Source organism: Alligator sinensis, unplaced genomic scaffold (genome assembly GCF_000455745.1).
Source record: "Alligator sinensis unplaced genomic scaffold, ASM45574v1 scaffold1086_3, whole genome shotgun sequence".
Lineage (NCBI taxonomy): Eukaryota > Metazoa > Chordata > Crocodylia > Alligatoridae > Alligator > Alligator sinensis.
The window spans coordinates 3,077,816-3,085,178 of NW_005841975.1; the positions used below are offsets into that span (position 1 = coordinate 3,077,816).

The following is a 7,363-nucleotide window of genomic DNA, read 5'->3' on the forward strand; positions in this document are numbered from 1 at the left end:
GCCGGCTCCCACAGCTTGACTGCTACCCCACTCCCTTCCTGACAGAGCTCATCTGTATCTGCGGGCTGGAGGCAGGGGCAAGTTCAGCCTCCCAGTCCCAAAGTGTCACCTCCTGCCTCCGAAACTTGCTGTTCATCTCAGACCCGGGGCACTAAGCGATGCCTCCGAACAGCAGTGAATCAGCCTGCAGCGGCTGCCCCTTCGCGGCAGCGCCCTTCATCCCCCTCACTGCCTGCGCCCCCGGGTCTGTACCGGCGCTGCTGCAGGCCCCGCCCCGCCGGCAGCCGGCCGCTTCTTCTTGCCACAAGGGCGGGCTCCTGCCTCGCGCCCACCTTGACCCCCACAGTCCTGCAGCCCGGCCAGTTCTTGCCCAGGCTCCGCCTGCACTTGTCCCGTGTGAAATCCCGTGTATGGTCTGTGCCTCCAGATCACTGTGGGCGCCAGGCTGGGGGACGAGGCTCCAAGGCCCCGGCTCCCCCGCAGCAGACGCGGACGGGCAGAGGCAGGCGCGGGCGGGGCGCTGCCGGGTGTGGGCGGGGCGTGTGCGGAGGCGGCATGGCGCAGTACAGGCGGGTGGGGGGCCGTCATCCGGCTGCACAACACGCCCGTCAACGCGCTCAGGTACCGCGGGCAGCCCCGGGCCGGAGCGCTGAGGGCCAGGCAACACCCAGGGTCAGGGGCTCCTTGTCCCTCTTGCCGCTCCTCGCCTTTGCGTGCCCCGAGAAGTCAGTGGTCGGGGTCCCGGTGGCCCCCTCCTCGAGGGCGGCGCCTCGTGTCCCTTGGCGGGTGTCTGCACGCGCATTGCCGCGCCTCACAGACTGCGCACTTACTTCAGCGCTCGCTTCATAAAGGACTCAATGCGCAGTAACTAGACCGGTCGGCACACGGTGTTTGTGTTGGGTTTTTTTATGCTTCCTGCGCATTAGCCTAATAACGCTGCGCCATAGGCTGTTAGCACGGTTTTTGACCCTGGTGTTGTTAGGCTACTGCGCAGAAAGCGTCTAGTGTAAACGCACCACCTGTGGCACAACAGGTTGGCCTGCTGAGCTCTGCGCTGCCCCGGTGTGACCTGCCGCCTCCTCTTTCTAATGGTCTGGGATGGTTCCCCGATCCAGCCCTCCTTCCTTCCGCCGGTTTGCTGCTCCTGTCTCGCAGCCCTGCCGACCTCGTTTTAACACTAGCAAAAAACACTAAGTCAGGGGTTGAAATATTAACTCAGATGAACTTGAGCTCAAGGGTGGAAATCACTTCCCGTGAATCATTGGAGGCTCTTTCTGGCTGCTCAGCCTAGCTCTGGGCCCCTACTTATTTTTGAAGTTTCTCGTTTCTTTTTAATTGGAGAACAATGCGTTTGTATTGTTATATGTGATATTCGCTGCTCCTAGCCACGTGGCTCCCAGCTCAGAGCCCTGCTGCCCTGTTTTTACCGCTAGCAAAAAACACACTAAGGGGTTGAAATATTAACTCAGATGAACCTGAGCTCAGGGGTGGAAATCACTTCCCGTGCAGCACTGGCGGCTCAGCCTAGCTCTAGGCCCCTACTTATTAGTGAAGTTTCTCATTTCTTTTTAATTGGAGAACAATGCATGTTGTTGTTATATGTGAGTTTGCTGCTCCTAGTCATGTCGCTCCCATCTTGCAGCCCTGTCGACCTGTTTTTAATGCTAGGAAAAAATACTAAGTCAGGGGTTGAAATATTAACTTGAGTGAACTGAAGCTCAGGGGTGAAAATCACTTCCCGTGAAGCGTTGGAGGCGCTGTCCAGATGCTCAAGAAGGCTTGGTTTTGTTTTGTGAATCTGAAAAAGAGACATATATTTAACTGTAATGACTCCAGGGTAAATGAAACAACAGCTTTGGGTTATTTTTGCCTAGTTTGTTGTGTTTTGATATATAATATAGCAAATGAAGGTACCTTGCACCAAAGGTTTTGGGTTTTTTTGCTCCTGTTTTAAATGGAATAATCCAGCTCTAGGCCCTCCTTATTAGTGAAGCTTCTGAAGATGGGCTAGTTTCGGTGGCTGTAGGGGACAGGAGTAGGAGCAGTGGCCTCAGCAGCAGAGGAAATTTGGGTGGGGGATCAGCAAGAATTTTAGTTCATAAGACCTCATGCGTCTGATTCAGTCTACGAAGTGTGCCTTTACCTGGTGGTCAAGCATTGGGACAGGCTCCCTAAAGAGGTAGTGAAATCTCCATGCCTGGAAATTTTCAAGAGTGGGTTAACAGACACTTGATTGGAATGGTTTAGTCGGGGATGATCCTGTTTTAAGCAAAGGTTTGGACTAGACAACCTCATGAAGTCCCTTCCAGCCTTGATTTGCTATGATCTCTTTCTCTGCTGGTGCATCTTTAAGCTGAACCCTCCTCCTCACTCTGGCTATTATGGAGGTTGAAATAGGCATTTCTTAGAAAGTTTTTGACATTGGATTTCTGTTTGAAAACTGGGTTTATACTGTGCACAAAATAGTCAGTAGAGTCCTTTAGTCTAAAGAAAAGCACTGAGGGGTACGGGGCAGTTACACCCCACTTTGGCTGTACAATGTATTCGCAGTGAGTTCTCTGGCCTCAGTGTGGCTGCTGGTGCCACTGCTTTAGCAAGGCTTTGGACCCAACGAGTGTGAGTACCGGTGCCTTTGTCCCCCTTTCCCCCTGCCTGCCCCCAGATTTGGGGAACGGTGCTTGAAGCAGGCCACCTGCAGGAGTGGAGCATGGTGGTGGGATGGGTTGGGACTATGCACAGGACACTGGTGGGCCAAGGCACAGTATGGAGCAGAGCTCCAATGGGGGTGAGGGACAAAGAGAGTCAGTAGTGTGTGGGGCTTCCTGACAGCTGAGTTGGCACCACCTGGTACAGGGAGCCGTGCAGCCTCGGCCTCCCCAGGTGCCATGGGACAGACCACCCAGTCCTGCCTCTGCACTCCTGGACAGGCTAGTTTATGCCATGCGAGGGGAGCAACCCGACTGCTGACAGCTCAGGCTGGGGTGTGCACCCTGCCTGGGGGATGAAGGAGCACTAGGAGGGCAGGAGAGAGTCCATGTCATGGCTCCGCAGGCAACTCGGTGCCCCGGATGCTGACAGTAGGCAACAGTGCCTTTCACTCCCTAGGTTCTGTAGCCAGCGAGAGCTCGCCCACTTGCACTGCACAGCCAAAGGAGGTGGCAAGCGCACCCCCTGGATTTACTCATGGTGCCAACGGAGATAGAGCTATTACCCTGTGCATGTGCTAATTTAAAACCAAATTATTACTTGGTCATAACGATAGGTAGCAGGACACTCTCCTTGGATACCCTTTGGCTTCAGAGCTTGTTCCCTTGCCCTGAATGCTGAGTATTGGTTTGCTTGTCAGGGAATTGTTTAGGATGAAGTTGGGGCTTTTTGTTATTTGTACTTAATTTGTCAGCACTGCCTGGAACTCATGGATGCTCTTTTTGCTCTTTATAAATAGAGCAAAATCATGCAAGTGAAGCATTCTGTTCTCTCTCAAGTGCAAATACACAGTTTTGCCTATCAATTTTGGAACTGGCTGTGAGAAAGGTAAGTGCTTAGAGAGAGTGGACAGATGATCACAGCAGTCACACACATTGTTTTTTGTGCACTGATGATTACACTGGGATCAGAAACAGACAGATATGCAGTTATCCCAGGGTAGGGCACATAGTAGGTGGCTATTGCGGGTGGCCCCAGGACAGCTGCCTGGTTGATTTGAACAGGCAGCACCTAAACCAATGTACCTTACACAGGTGGAGTTTTACGCTGATCCCTTTAGGGCTTACTATACGCAGGCTTGACCAGAATTACCCTGATTTAAGGGTTTATGCCTTCTTTCAGCCACTTCCTAAAAACTAATGTAATGCTGATTACATCAGTATAAACTTGACATTTGTCCGTGCTCCAAGTCTTGTGGGGGAGTGGATTTAGCAGAAGTTGAGGGGGTCTAATTCCATCGCTGCTGCAACCCAGCATTTCACCTTGAAGTTAATGTGAGTTGCTCTACACAAATGCTACAGACCCAGCCCAGAGACTGGTGCTTTTCTCACCTCTTTCTTGTGGGTTAGGGGAAAAGCGTTCTGACTTTCCTCCAAGTTCAAGGGCATTAGAGGAAGAGGATAGCTTTAAAAAATGTGTGCTTTGGATTTACTAAATGAGAATAAGGCTTACCTACTTTTCTGTAGAATATCAGAAGCTCTTCTTTCTTGCAGAGCTCAAAAGCCAAGGGAGAATATCTAAAGTGCCTCGCTCCTTAGTCTCTCTTCTCCTGTGCTGCTTAGGAACATTGCAGCAAAGTAACTCTTTGAATGTTCAGAGACCTGTATGAAAGGACTCCCATCCACCTGTGCACTTCCTCAGGCATGTGGGAGTAGTACAGTTTTGCTGCTGGTCTTTTGTCCCTCAGTAGGTTCACAAGACAGCTCAACTTTTGTTCATGTTCTTCTGGACTTCCCTTCCAGAATGTGCACTAGGGGAACTCTTTTGCTGTCAGCCTCCAAAGTTTTGAGAAGGGCAACCTGTAAGTCTTCAAGACTTGAATCCATAAAAAACAAAACCAGAAAGCTCCTTTGTTCTTTATGCATTTTTAACACGATTTTGGTACAGCTAAAACTTTTTTTTTTTTTTTTTACAAATGTAGGAAAAGAACATTGCAGTTAATAAACCTTATACACAACAGGAATAAGTAGAGCCTGTTATGGTCCTTTATCATGCATTTGACAATGCATACACTGAGCTAACAGCGCTCACATATAAAAATGCACCACCTACATTCCAGTACATCTTCCATGACATCAAACCATATTGACAACCTTATGGACATTTTATACAGTCACAACTTATTAAGTTTATTACAGTTTAATATAGTGAAATGGGTGGAGTTGTAATTGAAATAGGTATAGAGAATTTTCTTGTTGTTAATAACATGAATATTCCATTAAGGTAATGAAATTGATTATGCAAATAACTGAAACTAGTCATTTCTGTTCCTTTTAAGCTCAAGTTATTATTTTCAGTTGTGATGATCTTGTGTGATTTTGTAATTATGCTAGGATCCCTCATTATAAGGTTTGTATATTTATGAACAAAACATGTGTGAGAGAAAAAGGACTAAGAACTTTGTATGTGGGGCCAAATCATCTGTCCTGGGAACAGCATATTGTCCATGCCTGATGAAAGCAAGAAGCTATAAAGAGACTGACATTACTTCCATCCCTTTGCCTGCTTTGGGTCCCTACAAATACTTACAGAATTATTTAATAAAAAATAAATTGTTTAAGGGAAAGGAAACATTTATGCAACAGGAGAGAATCAGTTATTCCCTGGAGAAAATAGTTTAATTGGAGATAAGACAGGGAATCAGGATAGAACTGCCCATTAGTGGAGCAGTCTCAAGTGACTGATCACCAGGGATCCTGGTTTTCTCTGATTAAAAAAAAACCCAAAAAACTCAATTTTCAGGTTAAAAAAGTAACCCAAAATCCATATTTTTCCATGATCATGATGAAACACCACTCGTGTGTGTGTGCGTGTGTGTGTGTGGTGTTTCATTTTAATCATGGGGAAAAAAGTGGATTTTGGGTTACTTTTTTTAACCTAAAAATTGGAGATTTTGTTGTCAGAGAAAACCAGAATCCCTGCTGATTACCCTTGCTTTGGTAGAGGGAGTAGAGTGTGGTCATTGTGAAATGCTTTCTTGTGTAAGATCCTGAACCTGTCTCCCAAATCAATCCCTTATTTACTCTGCTTCTGAGCATACCCAGTATGTTGTAACTGCTGAGAGTGCCTTTCTTTCTGCTTGTGCGTATTTGGTCTAACCAGTGTTTTCAGAAGAAATAATTGAATGTTTGTAGAATATCATATTATGTACTTGTGTCTTTTACCATGCTTACAAATTATAGTGATGTTTTATTATGGTCCTCTACTTAACCTTCCCAGCAGTGGATGGATTTGTTGCACCTGTCATGGTGCTCTCCTGGTAGAGAGGATAAGCAGCTGACAGCAAACTTTATAAGACTGATCACCCTGCTGGGATTAGAGAGGGGATGGACCACAGGGCACAGCCTGAGGTCTTGTTTTCCAGAGGCAGAGTCGTCTTATAGAAGCCACAGCACCTGATGTTACAAAGAGGCTAATACAAAAACAGCTTGTTACTGTGCATTCATCCCACAGAATATGAAATAGCTTATTAAAATTAGAAAGGCTTTCATATTCTGCTACATATAATTATATGCTTTCAGAGGACTTCTTGTGAGTCATTAAGTCCATTCTCTTGCATCATGACAGAATTGTTTTCATTATGTTACCTTTCAGCTTTGAGAGCTATTAGCAACGTCACCTCTGACTTTATTAATTACTTATTGTCATGTACCATAGATGTGCACAGCACTTCCCAATCAGTTCCAAAAAAAAAAAGCAAAGTCAGCAGCATGTCACACTAGCGTTGCAATTCTTGAAGGTTTTGGGATGGGGTTTTCTTGGAGGGAAATTAGCTACATGGAAAAATATGAGAAAGGAGAAGAGATACCAAAGGGCAACTAGGGAAGGGTGAAAATAAACCAATAGTCAGGACAGTTAAGGGAATACCTTCTTAAAGCTGTAGATGCTCTGATGGTGTCCAGAGATCCCTGTTTGAGCTGCTTCTGCTAGCATCAGTCTCTGGGTAGCTTCCCTTTGCCATTCCTTTCCTCAAGCTCTGTTCTGTGTCCTAGCTGCAGGCCTGATTGAGAGGAGGGATGGCAGCATTAGCAGCAATACAGTGAAAGAAAGAGGCTTGGGAAGGAAGCCTATGAGTCCCAGAGGGTGGTGAGATGTTGAAAAAGGGGGAGACTGGTGTGTGGAATGGGATGGTGGGAGGACAATGGGAAGAGCTGGGAGTCACCTGAGGCAAAGGGGAGGTAAAAAAGTCACATGCCATAAGAAGTGGCAGAAGTAGGCTGAAAAGAAACAGGACTGGGATGTGGCCCATCCCAAAATTTCCCCAGGGATAGGCAGAGTGAAGAGGGAGCATAGACTATCAGGAATATATGGAAACTCTGGGCCAGCGGGAGCCAACCTTTGTGGCAGACAGATTAAACCCCATGCCTTCCCCGAGTTCCACTCTGACCCCCTTCACCTGCTGCTCTGCTTTCTGCTCCCTGCCCTGTGCCCCCAGCCCAAACTGTTGCTCTACCACATGCCACACACCAAACGGCCTAGGTCACTTGTGACACACGTACCACAGATCAGTGTTCCCTGCTCTAGGCCTTCCTGTCAGCTTTTCCAGCTGAGCCACAGCATCTCTTGCCTCTTGAGCCCCTTCTCATTAATTTTATGATTTTTCCTTCTCTTTTCTTCCTTTGCTTTCTGGAGGACTTCAGTCTCTCTGACTGGCATT

General features: G+C 47.5%; 1 protein-coding gene across 1 annotated transcript in view; it reads left to right on the plus strand.

Annotated features, from left to right (window-relative positions):
- Positions 1 to 577: 577 nt before the first annotated feature.
- EHHADH (enoyl-CoA hydratase and 3-hydroxyacyl CoA dehydrogenase) overlaps positions 578 to 7,363 on the plus strand; it is a 38,507-nt gene continuing 31,721 nt past the window's right edge. Inside the window, exon 1 of the mRNA XM_025200806.1 lies at positions 578 to 621. The gene's annotated coding sequence lies outside the window, so the exon portion shown is untranslated. The remainder of the gene's footprint in view (positions 622 to 7,363) is intronic.